General features: G+C 40.8%; 1 long non-coding RNA gene across 7 annotated transcripts in view; it reads right to left on the bottom strand.

Moving 5' to 3' along the window:
- LOC121025923 (uncharacterized) overlaps positions 1–20853 on the bottom strand; it is a 152358-nt gene that overhangs the window by 61372 nt on the left and 70133 nt on the right. The window lies entirely within an intron of this gene.

The following is a 20853-nucleotide window of genomic DNA, read 5'->3' as shown; positions in this document are numbered from 1 at the left end:
CTGGACAGTTCCCTTCTCCCATCCCTTTTTTATCTGCTTCTATTTCCCCACCGCTTTGCATCCCACGTACCTTCTTAGTGATTACCACTTACAATGAACTCCTCCATTTTCAGGTGAGAGGCTATAGCCAGAGCCTCCCTTCTTCACTCAAGACCACACCCAAGCCAGATCCTAAATGCATCATCAGTGTTGTCTGACTCCAGATTAAGTGATTTTGCCACTCTACCACCTGCTGCTTATCCCACCAAGGTATTTCAGGAAGTTAGCATTCATTGAGGGCCTCCCTACATATTTTATTCTCACACCCATAACCCTAAAAAGTCAAGAATGTTGACTATATTCACTTTACAAATGAAAATGCTGATGTTCAAAAAGGGTAAGGATTTTGCCCAAGGACACACAGTGGCCATTGTCTAAATAGAAAAGCCTTCAGAGTCATGGGAATCAAAATACAGAGGTGTGATGACATTTATGTCCACCATCCCTACCACTGACTTCCCAGCCCTGGGTACAGCTCTGGCCAGCAAAGCCCTCCTTTTAGCCTCTTCCTTTCGTCACAACTGAAGGGGGAGGAGTCACTGAAGGACATACGGACCCTGATTTTAATCAGCAAAATCTAAAGCCTGAGTTCTGTTAGAGAAGGTTTGTTCCCCCAAGTCACAGAGAAATCAGGATCAGACACCCCATCCCCAGCACCAGGGCACCTGGTATCAGAGGCACCAAGATTTTGCAGAATTGCTAATTTATCAGGGATTAGGTACACCACTCTCCCTCTTTAGGGCTTTGGCCAGGTCTTCATTAAGACCAGAGCCTGGACTAGAATTCAAAGGTTCCTCCAGCCCTAACAGAAGAAATACTGCAGCCACATATTGGGCATCAGGACAGACAGGGACTCTGAAACCAGGCCTATTTGGAAAAGTTTACTTTGCTATTTTCTGACCCTGTGATTTTGAAGAAGTTATTTTCCAAGCCTCAGTTTTCTCCTCTGTAGAAAAGAGATTACATGACTAATGCACATAAAGCAATGGTTAGCACATAACAAGCACTTTTAAAATGGTAACCAATATACTTTTTAAATTAATTGAAGAAACATTCAGGGATACATTTACTCCAGAAAGTCTCTCCCACTTGATCCATATAAGAATTTTCCTTTCCTACCTGATTCCTAGTATCACCAATGAACCACATTGCTTTGGTGCTGCCTCCGGGAGCCCAGAATAAATATTCTTGCCTGGCGATGAATGACTCTCCAGTCTGTAACAATTCATCCCACTGCACAGCTCAGGCAGATTAAACCTCTGTAAACACTACTTTCCTCCTGTCACTCATGTGCTCCCAATCCTCCAAACTTTTCTGTGGGGTTTCTGGGGTCTTCTAGGATCTGGCTTTTTCTCTCTCCACATTCTATGAATTGTTAAAGATTCAGTTCAGTTTTTACTTACTCTTTAAAGCTTTATTGAGCTTTTATTGGACTTGTCTATGAATTCTCATGACACTCGAAGTCAACACCATAACATAGTGCCTTGTCATTGTCACTTTAAATGCAGTAGTAATCACTCCCATTTTGATTTTTAAGCTTTTTAAGGATAGGGACCATGTCCTACAAATCTATATGCCCTTATTCTAACCAGTAAAGAACTGAGCACCTAGAAAATGGGTAATTGTGCTTTCATTTGTTGAGTAATTGGTTGTTTTTCCCTCTCTTGCCTCAATGATATAATCTGTAAAATACCAGTAATGTGAACAAATTCTTCTTCTAACTTTGTGTTCAATAACAGCATTTTTTAAAAAGCCCTAAACTTTTACCTGAATGTGAGACCTGAAATCATAAAACTCCTAGAAGTAATCTCTTTGACATCAGCTATAGAAACATTTTTCTAGATATGTCTCTTTTGGCAAGGGAAACAAAAGCAAAATTAAACTACTAGGATTACACCAAAATAAAAAGGTTTTGCACAGTGAAAGAGACCATCAACAGAACAAAAAGACAACCCACTGAACGGGAGAAGATATTTGCAAATGACGTATCTGAGAAGGGGTTAATGTCCAAAATAAAGAACTTATACAACTCAACACCCAAAAAACAAATAATCCAATTTAAAAATGGGCAGAGGAAATGAACATTTCCCCAAAGATATACAGATGGCCAACATCACTAATCATAAGGGAAATGCAAATAAATCAAAACTATAATGAGATATCACCTCACACCTGTCAGAATGGCTAAAATCAAAAATACAAGGCGGGGCGCCTGGGTAGCTCAGTCGGTTAAGCGTCTGACTTCAGCTCACTCAGGTCATGATCTCGCAGTTCGTGAGTTCGAGCCCCACGTTGGGCTCTGTGCTGACAGCTCAGAGCCTGGAGCCTGCTTCAGATTCTGTGTCTCCCTCTCTCTCTGCCCCTCCCCTGCTTATGGTCTGTCTCTGTCTCTCACTAATAAATAAATGTTAAAAAAAATTAAAAATACAAGAAATAAGTGTTGGGGAGGATGTGGAGAAAAAGGAACCCTGTGCACTGTTGCTATTGGCGGGAATGCAAACTGGTGCAGCCACCATGGAAAACAGTATGGAGGTTCCTCAAAAACTTAAAAATAGAATTACCATATGATCCAGTAATTCCACTATTGGCTATTTACCCAAAGAAAATGAAAATACCAATTCGAAAAGATATATGCACGCTTATGTTTACTGCAGCATTATTTACCATAGCCAAGATACAGAAGCAACCCATTTGTCCATCAATTGATGAATGAATGGATAAAGAGGACATATCTCTCATATATATATATATATATATATATATATATATATATGTGTGTGTGTGAGAGAGAGAGAGAGAGAGAGAGAGAGGAATATTACTGACTCATTAAAAAAATAAACTATTGCCATTTGCAATAACATAGATGGATCTAGAGGGTATAATACTAAGTGAAATAACTCAGAGAAAGACACATACCATATGATTTCATCATATGTGGAATTTAAGAAACAAAACAAACAAAGAAAAAAAGAGACAAACAAAAAACAGACTCTTAACTATAGAGAACAAACTGGTGGTTGACAGGGGAAGGGGGATTGGTGAAAGAGGTAAAGGAGATTAAGACTACACTTACCATAATGAGCACTGAATAATGTATAGAATTATTGAATCACCATATTGTACACCTGAAACTAATATAACACTATATGTTAATTATACTTGAATAAAAAAATAAAAATTAAAAAATGTTTAAGAGCCCTAAGCTTTTATCAGAAAAAGGTAATCTTAGCCATTGGCATAAATTGGAAGATCATGTTCTGAGCTACAATGTTGATGATTTCATAATACTTCTTATCTTTTTAGAAACTCCAGAAAACTAAGACTTAGTGTTTCTCCCTCCACCAAAACTAAGAAATATCATAACCTCTGAGATGAGACATCACATCACCCAGGTGGGGAGGCAACCTCAGGAAGCTCCCCAAGAATTCAGTACAAAAAATTTCAGGTTTAATATTTTGCTAATGGGACATCATTGTTTTTCACACAATAAGCAATGTAATGATGAATTCCATCTGCAGGAGGGACTGCCCCTCTTCTCAAACCATTTTTTTTAAATATAATTTATTGTCAAGTTAGTTAACATACAGTGTTTACTGTGTGCTCTTGATTTGGGGGTAGATTCCCGTGATTCATCATTTACATACAACACCCAGTGCTCATCCCAACAAGTGCCCTCCTCAATGCCCATCACCCATTTTCCCCTCTCCCTTGGACCCCATCAACCCTTAGTTTGTTCTCTGTATTTAATAATTTCTTATGGGTTTGCCTCCCTGTCTGTTTGAAACTATTTTTTCCCCTTCCCTTCCCTCATGGTCTTCTGCTAAGTTTCTCAAGTCCCACATATGAGTGAAGACATATGATATCTGTCTTTCTCTGACTGACTTATTTCACTTAGCATAATACCCTCCAGTTCCATCCACATTGTTACAAATGGCAGGATTTCATTCTTTCTCATTGCCAAGTAGTATTCCGTTGTATACATAAACCACATCTTCTTTACCATTCATCAGTTGATGGACATTTGGGCTCTTTTCATGATTTGGTTATTGTTGAAAGCACGGCTACAAACATTGGGGTACATGTGCCCCCTATGAATCAGCACTTCTGTATCCTTTGGGTAAATTCCTAGTAGTGCTATTGCTGGGTGGTAGGGTAATTCTATTTTTAATTTTTTGAGGAACCTCCACAGTGTTTTCCTAAGTGGCTGCACCAGTTTGCATTCCCACCAACAGTGTAAGAGGGCTCCTGTTTCTCCACATCCTCACCAACATCTGTTGTTTCCTGAGTTGTTAATTTTAGCCACTCTGACTGGTATGAGATGGCATCTCAATGTGGTTTTGATTTGTATTTCCCTGATAATGAGTGATATTGAGCATCTTTTCATGTGTCTGTTGGCCATCTGGATGCCTTCTTTGAAAAAGTGTCTATTCATGTATTCTACCCATTTCTTCATTGGATTATTTGTTTTTTGGGTGTTGAGTTTGGTAAGTTCTTTATAGATTTTGGATACTAACCCTTTATCCGATATTCATCTGTAAATATCTTCTCCCATTCTGTCTCAAACTATTTCAAATGGAGCACTATGCTGCCTCCTTGTAGTCTTGATGTAAGAGATTGGAATTCCTTCCTGGAGTTTGAGGAAACTTGTTTAAAAAAGGAAAGAGAGAGGGGCGCCTGGGTGGTGCAGTCGGTTAAGCCTCCGACTTCAGCCAGGTCATGATCTCGTGGTCCGTGAGTTCGAGCCCCGCGTCAGGCTCTGGGCTGATGGCTCAGAGCCTGGAGCCTGTTTCCGATTCTGTGTCTCCCTCTCTCTCTGCCCCTCGCCCGTTCATGCTCTGTCTCTCTCTGTCCCAAAAATAAATAAACGTTGGAAAAAAAATTTAAAAAAAAAGGAAAGAGAGAAAAGAATAAAAAGCACCTTTCTTCCTCAGTGGCCCATGCCTCTATCATTGGGTTGGACACAGAGCAAGTACTTTCAAAGCCTTCACTACTGAGGGTTGAGAGAGGAGGACTGGAGATGGAGACAGAAGACATTGAGGGAAGGTGAAGGAAGCCAGAAGAACATAATTCTCTTCGTTAAATTTAACCCAAAAAGGCCCCACAACCTCAGTCTATTTCTATCTAATCATGAGAAATTTCTATGCTAATCACAAGAAAAACATCAAACAAACCAAAATTGAGGGATGTTCTACAAAACACCTGACCACTAATATTCAAAATTGTCAAGGTCACGAATGACAAGGAAAGACTGTCACAGACTAGGAGGAAACTGAAGACACATGACATGACTAAGGCAACAAATGCAGTGTGGAATCCTGGAATAGAAAAAGTACTTCAGTGGAAATACTGATGAAATATGAATAAATTTTGTAGTTTAGTTAATAGTATTGTATCAAAGTTAATGCCTTTTGATAAATATCCTATGGTTATATAAGATGTTACCATAAGGGGAAGCTGGGTGAAGGGCATATGAGAACTACTGTGCCATTTTCAAAATCCCTTTGTAAGTCTAAAATAATCTCAAGATAAAAAGTTAAAAAGAGGAGCCTGAGACACACTGTCTCCAGTGTCAAAAAGACAAAGACTTCCCTCCAGACACCCTCCTTCCTGCCAGCTTCTCACTTCATCTGAGAACTCATCAGTGACTCTTAAACGCCTCTAGTTTCAGTAACGGCAAACCGGTTTGGCAATCTGAAGAAATGAGCTGTTTAGACCTGCATTTTCCAAATTATTGAAACAAACTCCTTTGGAAGGCAATATTTCTAGGACAGTAGCATCCATATCTGTGCCTTGTTATACAGAGAGCATGGAAAACACCACTTAATTCTTAATTGTCCATAAATATAAGTATAAACATCTGCTTGTGTGCAGTATATACATAAAAGAGCTCTTGGGGCTGGTACATGGGCTTGTGTGCAGTGTGTAAATAAAAGAACTCTTGGGGCTAGTACATGGGGAGAGCTAATTGTAGTGTTGGGTATTTTGGTTCTGCTTGGCTGACCTGAGCTGTCTCCTCATCCCTGTCAGGCTGCCCCAGTGGTCTTTCAGAGGGAGAAATGGTCACATCAGATGAGTGACTTTGAGGAGAGGTGGCAGCTTGTGTGGGGGGGTGTCTTGTACCCCAAGACATCCTTGCAAACCACTAGAACACAAGCTGCTTCCACCACTCTCTGGGTTTTCTGAGTTGATGTTTTCATTGTCATCATCATGATCATCACAATCAGTGGTCTGGGTAGTGACCAGGGCCCACCCTACGGAGGGCATGTTTTCACAAAAGAGAGACAGTGATATGGCAGCACTGAGAGCCAGAAGAGTCTATGATACAAGTACCACCTGATATGTTTGTGCGTCACTGAAATTTGGGGATCACTGGGGCCAAGTCCTCACTGGGTAAAGGAACCAGAACACCATGATCCCTGTAGGCTGTCACATTGGCACCCACATATACCACCCACAATCAGGCCCTGTGCCACATTTCTTTCTGGGACTTCATAGATTTATTTGTCTCTAAAAAGAAGGGCTGAATACTCAGTCTTGAGGGCCACTTCCACCTCTAACATCCTAGGAGTCAGCTCTTTGAGATATGATTTTTAATTTTATGTGAAATCCTCCAAAGCCAACAAAGAATAATTTATCACCACCGCATGGAGCAAATCTTAGCTTTATCAACCAGACGTGATCCTTTCTATTCGAAGTGCATTACCTCAGATTGCAAGAGGGCACAGCTTGAAGAATTTTACATTGGGAGAAAACTGTCAGTGTAGATCAACAATATGAATGGCTCTCTGTGCACCAAACCAATGGGCAACTCCAAGACCTCTTCCTGAGGAAGCATATATAAGCTGTCAGCCTTGGGTCCCCATCCAGGGAAGGGTAGCTGGTGTCCATTCAGTGAGCCCCAGAAAGAAATGTACCTGAGCTGGAGACTTTGAGGAATGCTTGAAGGAATTCCATTGATTCTTTTTCTCCCCTCCATAGGAGTTTTGACTTGCTTCATCATGATTCCATGTGTAGCCCAAAGCCAGATAAAGAAATACAGAAATTCTACCATAAAAGCTCTTCAACCTACATATCCAAACTGAGTAAAACCAAAGAGTGTCCCTGGGGCCTCAAGGGAGCTCCAGAGAGAAGAGGTCAAGCAGGACCTCAGCAGACAAATTCACTGAGGTCTACAGCACAGGCGCGGGAGGGGGTGCCCCCTGCCCCCACCCCACTGACAGGCACCAGACCAGGAGAGCTTGGGGCTATACTTTTCACAACCATCAGGCTAAATGACACCTTTGCCTGGCTTCAAGACCACCATATTACTACCCCACATCTTCATGTGACCTTGAGGCGAGGGATGGAGTGCAAAGGGTGTGGGATTTGGATACAGAGAGACCTAGAATTGCATTTTAACTCTGTCATTTATGAGCTGTTGCACTCTGCAGGTTAGTGAACAGCACTGTGACTCAGTCTCCTCATTAAAATGAAGATAATAGTTTCACTCTGCCACAAGGTTATTGGGAGGATTAGAGATAATGTGCAGAAAGATCCCGATAACGGTGCTTAGGACACGGTAGTCATGGCAACCAATCAATGCTAGCTGTTTTTCTCTATTCCAAATGAAAGAAGCCAGACACAAAAGGCCACATATTCCATTTATATGAAATGTCCGGAATGGGCAAATCCATAGAGACAGAAAGTAGATTAGTGGTTGCCAGGAGCTGGGGGGTGGGGAGGGGGGCATAGAGAGTGACTGCTAATCCATATAGGCTTTCTTTGGGGGGTAATAAAAATGTTCTAGAATTATATAGTGGTGATGGTTGTGCAACATAATGAGTATAATAAAAATCACTAAGTTTTAAACATTTAAAAGGGTAAATTTTATGGTATGTGAATTATATCTTAAGAATTTTTAGAAATAAATTTTCTGTTCCTCAGTTTATGAATATAAATAGAAATGAGTGTTTCTAAAATGGGGATAATACTAGTACCTACCTCACAGGGGTTTTGTGAAGATTAAATGAGTTAATTTATTTATAATATTTAGACTAATGCTGACACACTATAAAAGCTCAATAAATGTCAGCTACAATAATCATTACTGTTATTGTCATTGCCATGCTCATCATCATTTTTATCACAGGTAGCAGAGTCTGGGAGTCAAAATCAGTGGGGTTTGAGTCAAATAGACCCAGTTTAAAGTCTGACTTCACACTTATGAACATATAAATTAAAGGTTAGTGGTGTAGCCATACAGACTTTCTTGATTAAAATCCCAACTCCAGGGGCACCTGAGTGGCTCAGTCAGTTAAGTGTCCAACCTCAGCTCAGGTCATGATCTCACAGTTCATGGGTTTGAGCCCTGCATTGGGTTCTGTGCTGACAGCTCAGAGCCTGGAGGCTGCTTCTGATTCTGTGTCTCCCTCTCTCTTTCCCCCTCCCCCACTTGTACTCTGTCTCTCTCTCTCTCTCTCTCTCTCTCTCTCTCTCAAAAATAAACATTAAAAATTTTTAATAAAAAAATAAAAATAAAAATAAATAATAAAATCCCAGCTCCACACATTTATCAGTTGTGTGATTTTAAGCAATTTTTAACCCTTCTGTGCCCAACTTTCTTCATCTATAAAAGAGGGGTAATAGTAGTTCATACCTAATAAGCTTAAGTGATGTGTCCACTAGGATGCTTTTGGCTTTAAGTTTCAGAAACCTGACTCAATTTACCTTAAACCAGGTAGATGGGAAAGAAAAAAATGACATAAAGGAGAAAATAATGATGGAGAAAACAATACAAATCAAGAGGGGAAGGAGAAGGAAAAAGAAAGGAGACAGAAAAAAAAAGAGAGGGAGACATTTATTCTCCCTAGCCATTAGTTTGGGGATATTTCTCAGAGACTTCTCTGCCCAAATTTTCCTCCTGGGTTTCTAAGATTGTTATTCCAATTTTTTTTAGTGTAAACTGCTTCAAACATTTTTGGTAATAGGCAGGAACTAAAAATAATACTACATGCCCTTTATATGCTTGCTATGATGTCTGCTTTCTAGGGGTATAAATCTCATTGAGAATATTCTGCAAAATATTTTAATAATGTAACATTTGCACCCAGTCAGTGGTGTCATTCAGAATGGCATTTTGAATAGACCAATATGATGTCAATACACACCTAAAAGGCAGTTAATACAGCAGAGAACCAGGAGCCAAAGCCTTGAATTGGAGATGAGTTTCCATCACCAACTGCTCTGGGCCTCTCATAACCTTGTCTAGATTGAAATTCCCCATCACCAAAATGAAAAATAAAAGCAGAGTGCACTCTCTGGGTGGTAGCCTAAGAAGGGAAGAGCATCTGACCACCACACTTATGATTATAGAATCAAAAGATTGGATGAGTCTTTAGTAAAGATGAATTCATTTTCTGGATTTGCAGATGGAGGCCCTGAGACTCAAGGAGAGGAAGCCCTTTCAAGGTCAGACCAGCTGGGCTTCAGTAGGGTTGAACCTATGTTCCAACCTTATGTTCTACCATATGACATAGACTGATAAGTTTGTCTCTCTTTCCCTCCTTCTGTCTGTTACAGCAACTGATCAATATAGATAGATACCTTTATAAATAATTAAATATTTATATATAAATACATAAATATACATGTTGAGAGAAGACAATCACCTGGAGATAATATACCAATTCTGTGTCCCAGTGATAAATTCACAAATATTTGTATAGCCTTTATTTTTTTAAGTTTATTATTTTATTTTTGAGAGAGAGAGCATGCAAACAGGGGAGGGGCAGAGAGAGAGGAAGAGAGAGAGAATCCCAAGCACACTTTCAGTATGGAGCCCAATGTGGGGCTTGATCTCACGACTGTGAGATCATGACCTGAGCCAAAACCAAGAGTCCAATGCCTAACCGACTGAGCCACCCAGGTGCCCCTCCCTGTATGATCTTTAATGTAGAGATTGGTACTTATCTAAAATTGGAAGTTCAAGGTTCTAACTGCTTTCTTTTTGGCCTGATTTGGCAAGGATCAGGTTAGCAAATCAGAGTGAAAGTGAGGTGGGAATGTGAGTATTCATTGACCTATGACTTTTCGAAGCAAGATCAAGGGCTTCTATCAAGCCTAGAAATTATTTCTTTTAAAATGCCAAAAGGAAGGTGTGCTAGTCCAGGCTCCAGTAAACACCGACACACATACCATTTTGAAGAGCCCATGAAACCTACACAATTATAGTAAGAGAGAAGCATTTCTTTGCATTCCCTTTGGCCACTGCGTGATTCCCATTCAGCCACCAGGGAGATGAAAATCAGTGGCTGTCTATGAGCTCACAACATTGGGTGTGGTGGCTTCCACAGAAGTCTTTGCTACTATAATTTTTATATCTCATTTTACCTCATGAAGACTGGTATGGTAGGGATTTAAATTAGCCTAGCTTTCCTATCTATCACACATTCAAAACTTTGATAAATATTTAATAAAACTTTTATAATTCTCAGTGACATGGTTAATAGCCTTTGGCCTTTAAATCAAATGGCAGAAAAAATTTCTTCTGGCAGAAAAAATAACAATTCCATTTCTATTCCTAGATTGCTTATTATACAGTCACCTGGAGTCATGATATCAGATGTTCTGCTGGCCAGAACAAACTGCCAGTAACTGCTTGAATGATCAAGAGAAAGCACTGCCTCTTATTCCCCATTTTCCCCGCAGTGAATAATAGTTGTAACCCCACAGTTCTACTGGCTCTAATTTCTTCCTTCCTTCCTTCCTTGCTTCCTTCCTTCCTTCCTCCCTTCCTTCCTTAGTACTATCTGTTCAGTAAGAATATACATGAAAAAAAGAATATACATGCATTTCATTATGAGGGAGACAGAGAGCTTACCAAATTAAAACATTTATCAAATCATGTTTCCCAAGCAACCTGAGCTTTTAGTCTGCCCTTCCCCTTTCTCACATCTTGAAATGGCCAGAAATTGGTTCTCCCTACAGCATGCTGTGCAAATGGACCAGCCCAATGAGCTTTTATTTCCCTTGGGAATGGAGTCACCATACCCACAGTTTCTCTGGGAAGTTGTTCCACTGCCTATACTTTCTCTTCTGCTATGGACTGAATTCTGTCCCCACCCCCAACCGAAACACACATTGAAGCCCTAACCCCCAGTGTGACTATATTTGGAGATATGGCCTTCAAGGAGGTAATTAAGGTTAAATAAAGTCCAATATATCAGCACCCTTCAAAGAAGTGACACCAAAACACAAGAGGGGTGCCTGGGTAGCTCAGTAGGTTGAGCATCCAACTCTTCATTTCAGCTCAGGTCATGATCTCACAGTTTGTGGGATCAAGTCCCACATTAGGCTCTGTGCTGACTGTGTGGTGCCTGCTTGGGACTCTCTCTCCCTCTCTCTCTGCCTCTCTCTCTCTCTTTCTCTCTCTGTCTGTCAATATAAATAAACTTTAGAAAAAAACACAAGAAACAAGTGTTGGCAAGGATGTGGAGGAAAAAGATCCCTCAGGAACTGTTGGTGGGAATGCAAACTGGTGCAGCCACTGTGGAAAAAAGTATGGAGGCTCATCAAAAAATTAAAAATAGAACCACCATATGATCCAGTAATTTCACTACTGGGTATTTACCCAAAGAATATTAAAACACTAATTCAAAAAGATATACGCACCCCTATGTTTACTGAAGCATTTTTTACGATAGCCACATTATTGAGGCAGCCCCAGTGTCCGTCAATAGATGAATGGACAAATGAATAAAGAAGATGTTATATATACATATATATATATAATATTTCTCAGCCATAAAAAAGAATGAAATCTTGCCATTTGGAACGACGTGGATGGATCTAGAGAGTATAATGCTAAGCGAAGTAAGTCAGAGAAAGACAAATATATGATTTCACATACATGTGGAATCTAACAAACAATACAAACAGGCAAAGGGAAAAAAGACACAAACCAAAAAACAAACTCTGAGAACAAACTGAGGCTTACCAGACGGGTGGTAGGTGGGGGAATGGATGAAATTGGTGATGGGGATTAAGGAGTGCACTTACAGTGATGAGCACTGAGTAAAGTATGGAATTGTTGAATCACTATATTGTACATCTGAAACTAATATAACACTGTATGTTAACTATACTGGAATGAAAATTTTAAAAACTAAAATTAGAAACAAAAAAACAAAGAAGGGCGCCTGGGTGGCTCAGTGGATTAAGCGGCTGACTTCGGCTCAGGTCATGATCTTGCGGTCCATGGGTTTGAGCCCTGGGTTGGGCTCTGTGCTGACAGCTCGGGGCCTGGAGCCTGTTTCAGATTCTGTGTCTCCCTCTCTCTCTGCACTTTCCCCACTCGCTCTCTCTCTCTCTCTCTCAAAAATAAACATTAAAGTAAAATAAATAAATAAGAAAAATAGACAATAAATAAATAAATATTTAAAAAAACAAAGAAGAGACACAAGAGATCACACTGTCCCTCTCTTTCTGCCCATCCCCCCACCCACATCCACTCCAGCAACCCTCAGTTTGTTCTCTATAGTTCAGAGTATCTTATGGTTTGCCTGTCCCTCTGCTTTTATCTTATTTTTTATCTTATTTTTTCCTTCCCTTCCCCTATGTTCACCTGTTTTGTATTTCTCAAATCCCACATATGAGTGAAATCATATCACATTTGTCTATGACTGACTTATTTCACTTAGCATAATACACTATAGTTCCATCCACACTGTTGCAAATGGCAATATTTCATTCATTTTGATTGCCGAGTAATATTCTATTGTGTATGTATGTATGTATGTGTTGTGTGTGTGTGTGTGTGTGTGTGTACACACACGTACACACACACACATCTTTTTTTTATTGTTTTAATGTTTATTTATTTTTGAGAGGAAAAACACACAGCATGAGCAAGGGAGGGGCAGAGAGACAGGGAGACACAGAATCCCAAACAGGCTCCAGCCTCTGAGCTGTCAGCACAGAGCCCAACATGGGGCTTAAACTCATGAACCGCGAGATCATGACCTAAGCCAAAGTGGGTCGCTCAACCGACTGAGCCACCCAGGCGCCCTTCACGTGTTCTTTTTCTTTTTTTTATTAAAAAAAATTTTTTTAATGTTTATTTATTTTTGAGACAATGTGAGAGACAGAGTGCAAGCAGCGGAGGGGCAGACAGAGGGAGATACAGAATCTGAAGTGGGCTCCAGGCTCTGAGTGGTCAGCCCAGAGCCAGACACGGCGCTTGAACTCACGAACCGTGAGATCATGACCTGAGCCAAAGTCAGATGCTTAACCAACTGAGCCACTCAGGTGCCCCCACATGTTCTTTTTCTAAGTTTATTTATTTACTTTGAGAGAGAGGGGGAGGGAGGGAGAGATAGTCCCAAGCAAACTCTGCGCTGTCAGCTAGGAGCCTGATGTGGGGCTTCAACTCATGAACCATGAGATCGTGACCTGAGCCAAAACCAAGAGTCAAACAATCAACCAACTGAGCCACCCAGGTGGCCCCACATCTTCTTTATCCATTCATCAGTCAATGAACATTTGGGCTCTAATTTGGCTATTGTTGCTAGCGCTGCTATAAACATTGGGGTGCATGTGCCCCTTCGAATCAGCATTTTTTGTATCCTTTGGATAAATACCTACTAATGCAATTGCTGGGTCATAGGGCAGTTTTATTTTTAATTTTTTGAAGAACTGCCATACTCTTCTCCAGAGTGGCTGCACCAGTTGCGTTCCCACCAATAGTACCAAAGGATTTCCCTTTCTCCACATCCACGGCAACATCTGTTGTTCCCTGAGTCGTTAATTTTAGCCATTCTGACACGTGTGAGGTGGTATCTCACCGTGGTTTGGATTTGTATTTCCCTAATGATGAGTTTATCCAAACATCTTAATTATATTTTGGAAACTCATCCAGGGATTAAAGATGGCAAAGTGGATAATAGCTGTATTTACTGCTTATTACGAAGCATAAATTTGCTCCATTAAAAGGTACTGAATGGGAGCATGTCCAGGCTGAGTAGTGCTCAGAGTCCTGTGTGAGAAAACAAGCTAGGCATTCTGTTGACCTCTCTTGGACAGAGGCCTGAATGGTAAGTTCCTCTGAGATGGATGGACTGAATCCAGTGTTATCCAAATGTCAGATGGGATCATTCTGGGAAGTAGGCCCTTTAGCTCTGCGAGGGAGAAGAGGTTGAACTCACTGTCAAAACTTGCACACATTCCACTCCCTCTTCCTTCAAAGGAAACTTCAGAGGTGAGATAGGAGGTACCAAAATGGCTTCCAGCAAAAGGGAGGGCACAAATATCCCCAGCATTTGTGGCATTGACAATGAGCCTCTGTGACACTGACAGCAGCCCAGCTCTTTTTTTCTTGGTTTTGGCTGTGAGTCCTCATAGGCATAAATCACTGCTACTTGGGTCCACTGTGCATTTTAGCACTTTCAGATGCTATGTATTTCAAATGATTTTCTTCCAGTGATGAGGGGTAGGGTAAGTGACTGTTTATAGGACAGAATCTGTGAAGAGGTTCTCTCTGGCACACACACACACACACACACACACACACACACACACACACAGCCCTGCAGGCAAAGATACAAAGCTGCCATGTGAGCCAGCAGGGCTTTGTTCTTATTTGTCCCTTTAAAGTATATGCACTTAGTATTACAACTTTTCCTTTCCATTTGCTCCTAAGTCCTAGGATGGGGAGAGAATCATAAATACATCTATCTTTCTTTCTATCTATCTACCTATCTATCTATCTATGAAAGCTGGTAATAGATTTTTTTCTTCCATTTCAATTGATAGATACAATGCATAGAAAGTAAAATAATATTAATTCTATTTCATCAAAAGAAATATAAGACACTTTTGGTCAAAGAAGAAAATTAGGGGCGCCTGGGTGGCTCAGTTGGTTAAGCATCTGACTTCAGCTCAGGTCATGATTTCATGTTTCGTGGGTTTGAGCCCCGCATCAGACTCTGTGATGACAGCTCAGAGCCTGGAATCTGCTTCAGATTCTCTGCCTCTCTCTCTCTGTCTCTATGTCTCTCTCTCTCTCTCTCTCTCTCTCTCTCTCTCTCTCTCTCAAAAATGAATAAACTTTATTAATTTTTTAAAAAAGAAGAAAATTATCAGCTACTGCTTAGCACTGTGTGGTAACTGGAAATTTGTGTTCCTGGGGAGATGTAATTACCACTACTGCTATTGTGCTTCAGGCCAGACCTTTCCAAGAGAACATTTAAAGATCTATGTGTTTATTCTGCTCCCACGTGAAGAGGTCTACAGATGCCTCCCATGTAATGCATTACAGTTGGCAACTCCATCATGTGCAATCTGGGCATGGGGTGGGACCATCCATGTGCAGGTGCCCGCTCAGCCCAGAGCTGAAGAGACCAGATGGCTACTGAGAGGCTTCCTGCCTCTCCTGATGCTCTAAATACACCCAGATGGAAATGCACTAGCAAACATGCATGCTAGTTTCTCTGGACATATCCATTAATGAATAATTGTCCTTCCTTCAGACAGTGTATTTGTTTCCTGTGGCTGCTGTAATAAATGAACAAATTGTTGTTTGGTGCCGTAAAAGAACAGAAATGTATTCTCTCACCGTCCTGGAGGTCAGAGGTCTAAAATCAAAGTGTCAACAGGGTCATGCTCCCTCTGAAGACTGTAGGGGAGAATCCTTCCTTGCCTCTTCCAGTTTCAAGTGGTCCAAGACATTCCTTGGCTTGTAGCAACATAACTCCAATCTCTACCTCCATGTTCATGAGGCTTTCTCCTCTGTGTCTCTGTGTCTCAAACCCCCTTCTCCTTTATCTCATAAGGGACATCAATCATTGGGTTTAGGGCCCACCCTATGTGCAAGATGATCTCAACTTAATAACCTCCACAAAGTCCCTGTTAACCTTAAAAATAAAACCACCAGCTGTCTTACCAGCAAAAATGGGTTTATTCAGGAATAGCAGAGAATTACAATCTGCCTCAAGCAAGCAACAGCAGAACCATAGGCAAGTCTGAAGAACAAAGTAGAGGAACAATTTTTTTAATGTTTATTTATTTATTTTTAATTTTTTTTTCAACGTTTATTTATTTTTGGGACAGAGAGAGACAGAGCATGAACGGGGGAGGGGCAGAGAGAGAGGGAGACACAGAATCGGAAGCAGGCTCCAGGCTCTGAGCCATCAGCCCAGAGCCCAACGCGGGGCTCGAACTCACGGACCGCGAGATCGTGACCTGGCTGAAGTCGGACGCTTAACCGACTGCGCCACCCAGGCGCCCCAAAATCTATTTTAAAGTGCACAATTCAGGGGCTCCTGGGTGGCTCAGTTGGTTAACCGTCTGACTTCGGCTCAGGTCATGATCTTACTGCTCATGGGCTGGAGCCCTGAGTCTGGCTCTGTGCTGACAGCTGGAAGCCTGGAGCCTGCTTCTCAGATTCTGTGTCTCCCTCTCTCTCTGCCCCTCCCCTGCTCATGCTCTGTCTCTCTCTCTCAAAAATAAATAAAGATTAAGAAAAATAAATAAAGTGCATGATTCAGTGGGTTTTAGTATATGTATTATGTTGTGCAACCATTGATACTATATAATTCCAAAACATTTCCGTCAGAGAAGGGAACATTTTTGAAAAAAGAATTTGTAAATATCTTGTCTACATAGAAAAGTGATGCATTGAGGAGGGCACTTGTTGGGATGAGCACTGGGTTTGTATGTAAGCGATGACTCACAGGAAACCAAGGAAACCCAAAACCAAGAGCACACTGTATACACTGTATTTTAGCCAACTTGAAAGTAAATTTAAAAAATTAAAAATTTTTAAATTTTAAAAAAGAAAGAAAAGAAATGTGATGAGCAAGGTGTATAGAAGAGAAGACAACATCAATTCCAAGAAATAAATCAACATATTCTTAAGGCAGAGTGAAAAAATCAGAGCAATACAGTTAAAGCCCCAACACAAAAACATGTGAGACAATATTGATAAGCCACTACCTGACAAGACAATAACTACACTTGGAAGAACAGGAAGAAACCTAACAAAACCAGGCAAAAGCAGACAGGCTAAGATAAAGCAAGAGGGATTGCAGTTGGATATGTGGAAGAACTTCCTGACCATCATAGGGATAAAATGTTGCTCCAGGGAGGCATGGAACACATTGCCCTGAGATATTCAGAAACATGATACATATTTCTACTTGTTTGCCTAATTGCATATTAGAACGGGTTGTCTCTTCCTCAGAATCTTTTAAGAGCAGAAATATCCTTTAATATATATTTGAGCCCCCCAAAATGTCTCTTTTAACCCATATTTGTTTTTAACTGTTTTACACAATAACTGGTATTATCTTTCCAGTGTTAGAGGAATAATTATAATTATTATTCTATAGAAATGTTCACTAATATTTATAGCCCATTTCTTAGGTACCACATGCTTTCCACATATGAAAGTTCATAACCACCTGTAAGGTCATGAGACTGAGATGCAGTGTGTTCAAGCTGTCTATCTCTGTCATGTGGCTAATCAATGGTATGACAGGGCCTCCAGGAAAGTTTGGCTGATTTCAAGACCAGGCTCCTTCGACTACACTAAACTGCCTGACATGTCAAGGTTTACATTTACAGGTTATGTCCCTCAAGCATTCTGGAAGCTCCTGGAGGGCAGAGGCTCTGCATGTGACTTCTGTCTTTCCAGCCTCTGCCCCTCCTTCACATCTAACCATCCAGCCAATCTGGTTGACTCTTCTGCCTCCTAAATACAGCTGAGCCTCGAACAACATGGGTTTGAGCTGCGCACGTCCACTTATACGTGGACTTTTTAAAATAAATACAGTACTATAAATGTATTTTCTCCTCTTTATGAGTTTCTTAACATCTGCTTTTCTGTAGCTTCCTTCATTATATGAATGTGGTATATAATATATATAACATACAAAATATGTGTTTATGTTGTTAATAAGGCTTCCAGTCAACAGTAGGCTATTAGTAGTTAAGTTTGGGGGGAGTCAAAAGTTATAAGTAAATTTTCAACTGCATGGGGGGGGGGCTGGCACCCCTAACCCCTATGTTGTTTAAGGGTCAACTGTATATATATATTTTTAAGTTTATTTATTTAATTTGAGAGAGAGAGAACAAGCAGTGGAGGGGCAGAGAGAGGGAGAGAGAGAATCCCAAGCAGGATCTGCACTGTCAGCATGGAGCCCGATGCAGGGCTTGAACCCACGAACCATGAGATCATGACCTGAGCCGAAATCAAGAGTTGGATGCTTAACCGACTAAGCCATCAAGGTACCCTGGGTTAACTGTATATATTGAAGATGCTAATTTCTCTCCATCCTTGATTTCACTACCTTCTAGCCAGCCACCACCATCCTTCACAGGGGAAATAAAGACCACTAACTTCATTTCTCTGCTTCTTAGGCTTGCCTTTCCACAGTCATCTTTCCACATTGCAGCTAGAGACCGCTTTCTAAAAGGCAAATCTGATCAGATTCACTCTTTCCTATAACTCTTCAATGGCTTTGCATTGCCTCTATACTCATAATGCAGTTCCAGGCCTGTGCACTGCTGTTACCTCCACCTGGAATGGCATTGCCCACCTTCTTCACCAGGCTCACCCCTACCTCTTGTGTCCAGTCCTCCTGAGTCCATCTTAGATGCCACCTTCTCACCCTCCTTGATTGTCCAAGGCTACATTTGGGATTCCTTCTCTATACTCTAATAGTACCCTGTGTGGTCACACTGTGTCACACACATGACTGTTGATTTGTTTTCTCTGTGACATGACTAAAAGCTGTTCAAAGGCAATGACCACAAAATTTTCATAAATGACTCCTCAGCAGATACTCACAAGTCATATGTTCCCAATAACTCTATGAATAGAAAAATGTATGGTAAGGGCCTGGACTCAAAATCAGTGCTTAATAAATGCTCACTACCTAAATTAATACATTGGTGAGACTGTGTAGGATATGCTCCATATTAATCGAGGATTTTATTCTCTCTAGGCATTTAAACCTCACTTCAGACAGAACAGAAGTTCTCAGAAATAGAGGACGGGGAGTGTTACTCCTTTACATTCAGGAGAAGAATGTCCCATGGTCACTAGATAATTCTTGTTGTTTGTGTCCAAAGCTGCTTTCCTTGAACAATTCAGGCTTTTGGTTAGTTGCCATTAACAAGCATGCTAACCCCATGTGACAATAGATTAATTTGGGTTTAAGGTTATGAATACAAAGCAAGGGGTTTCAGGATACAACATGCCCTTTAATGATGTCACAGCACAAAGATGAGGATGATCACTTAATTTGGTTTCTCTGGTCAGTTCTCACAAAGGAAAAAAAATTCTCCCTTAGGACGTCAATGCCTTTCCAGGCATCTTCCCCTTCTGTTTCGCTTTTCTCTGGCCCCTCTTGATCCATGGGGGGGTGAACATTTATATGTAAAGACACATAGTTGACATTGTTGGCAATGGTGGAGCTAGTCAGAGGACAAGCAGTGCTTTTATTTTCTTTACTTCTTTTAGCTTTATTGCATGTTGTAAGGGAAAAAGGTTTACTAAGGGTTTACATTCTACTTCTTTTTTCTACACAAGAATAAATCTTTGAAGGCTACATGAATAACAGTTTTAGGAACTTCATGCATATTTTAGAGATTATAGTAAGATGTTGAAGTAGTGCTTTCAAAGGGAAATACAAAACCAGAAGACGACCAAGAATCCAGCATAGCTGTCCAAATGCCCCCTCTAAGGGACATGCTAATTGGTAGACTAACTTGTCTGACCGACTGCTAATTTGGTATGCTAATTGGTCTTACCCTCAGTGTTCTCCTATGCCCTCCCTGGTCCTGCATTGAAAACTCTGGGCTCTTAGAAATTAGCAAGGTCAGGGGCTCCTGGGTGGCTTAGTCAGTGGAGCATCCAGCTCTTGATTTCAGCTCAGGTCATGATCTCACAGTTTTGTGAGTTCAAGCCCCGCATCAGGCTCTGTGCTGACATCGCAAAGCCTGCTTGGGTTTCTCCTTCTGTCTCTGCCCTTCCCCTGCTCAAACTCTCTCTGCCTCTCTCAAAATAAATAAATAAACTTTAAAAAAAGAATTAGTGAAGTCATTAGAATGGAAAGAGGAGATCCAATAATAGGGAAAGGGGTGACTTCAAATATAGCAGCAAAAGCATGAGGAAAAGATAGTATTTGTAGGAATCAGTAATGACAAAAAGTTGTTGAAATACACAAACAAAATGCTAGGGGACCAAACTTCTTTACATTCTGAAAGTCTTATTAGTTCTTCAAGCAAAAGAAATCAAGCCAGTTGCCTTTTTTTTTCTTTTTACAAATTATGTGAGGGGCACCTGGGTGGCTCAGTTGGTTAAGCATCCAACTCTTGATTTCGGCTCAGGTCATGATCTCACAGTTCATGGGTATGAGCCTTGAGTCAGGCTCTGTGCTGTCAGCATGGAGCTTGCTTGGGATTCTCTCTCCCTCTCTCTCTCTGCCTCTCCCCTGTTCTCTCTCTCTCTCTGTGTCTCAAAATAAATTTAAAAACTTAAAAAAAACAAACTATTTGAGAAACTGTTATTCTTTTATGATGCTTTCTCGAGGGAGAAAAATAAAAGCCACCACTTTCGTTGGTTTCTGTAGCCCTAATCCAGCTAGAGGAACAATATGGCAAAGCTATGTAGAGAGCACAGAAAACACAATGGTGATGATCTAAGAAATGGAGATTGTGTAGGCAAGACAAGACTGAAATGATCCGTGAGCAGCTATCTTTCCTCAACTTTTTAGTGTGAAGGACATTTAACATAGTGAGTATTCAAGATGAAGGAGAAGCCGAGCTTATGGAATA

This window comes from Herpailurus yagouaroundi, unplaced genomic scaffold (genome assembly GCF_014898765.1).
Source record: "Herpailurus yagouaroundi ecotype Mexico unplaced genomic scaffold, PumYag 67793, whole genome shotgun sequence".
Classification (NCBI taxonomy): Eukaryota; Metazoa; Chordata; class Mammalia; order Carnivora; family Felidae; genus Herpailurus; species Herpailurus yagouaroundi.
The sequence above is the reverse complement of the archived record's forward strand: the minus strand, read 5'-3'. Positions and strand labels throughout refer to the sequence as shown.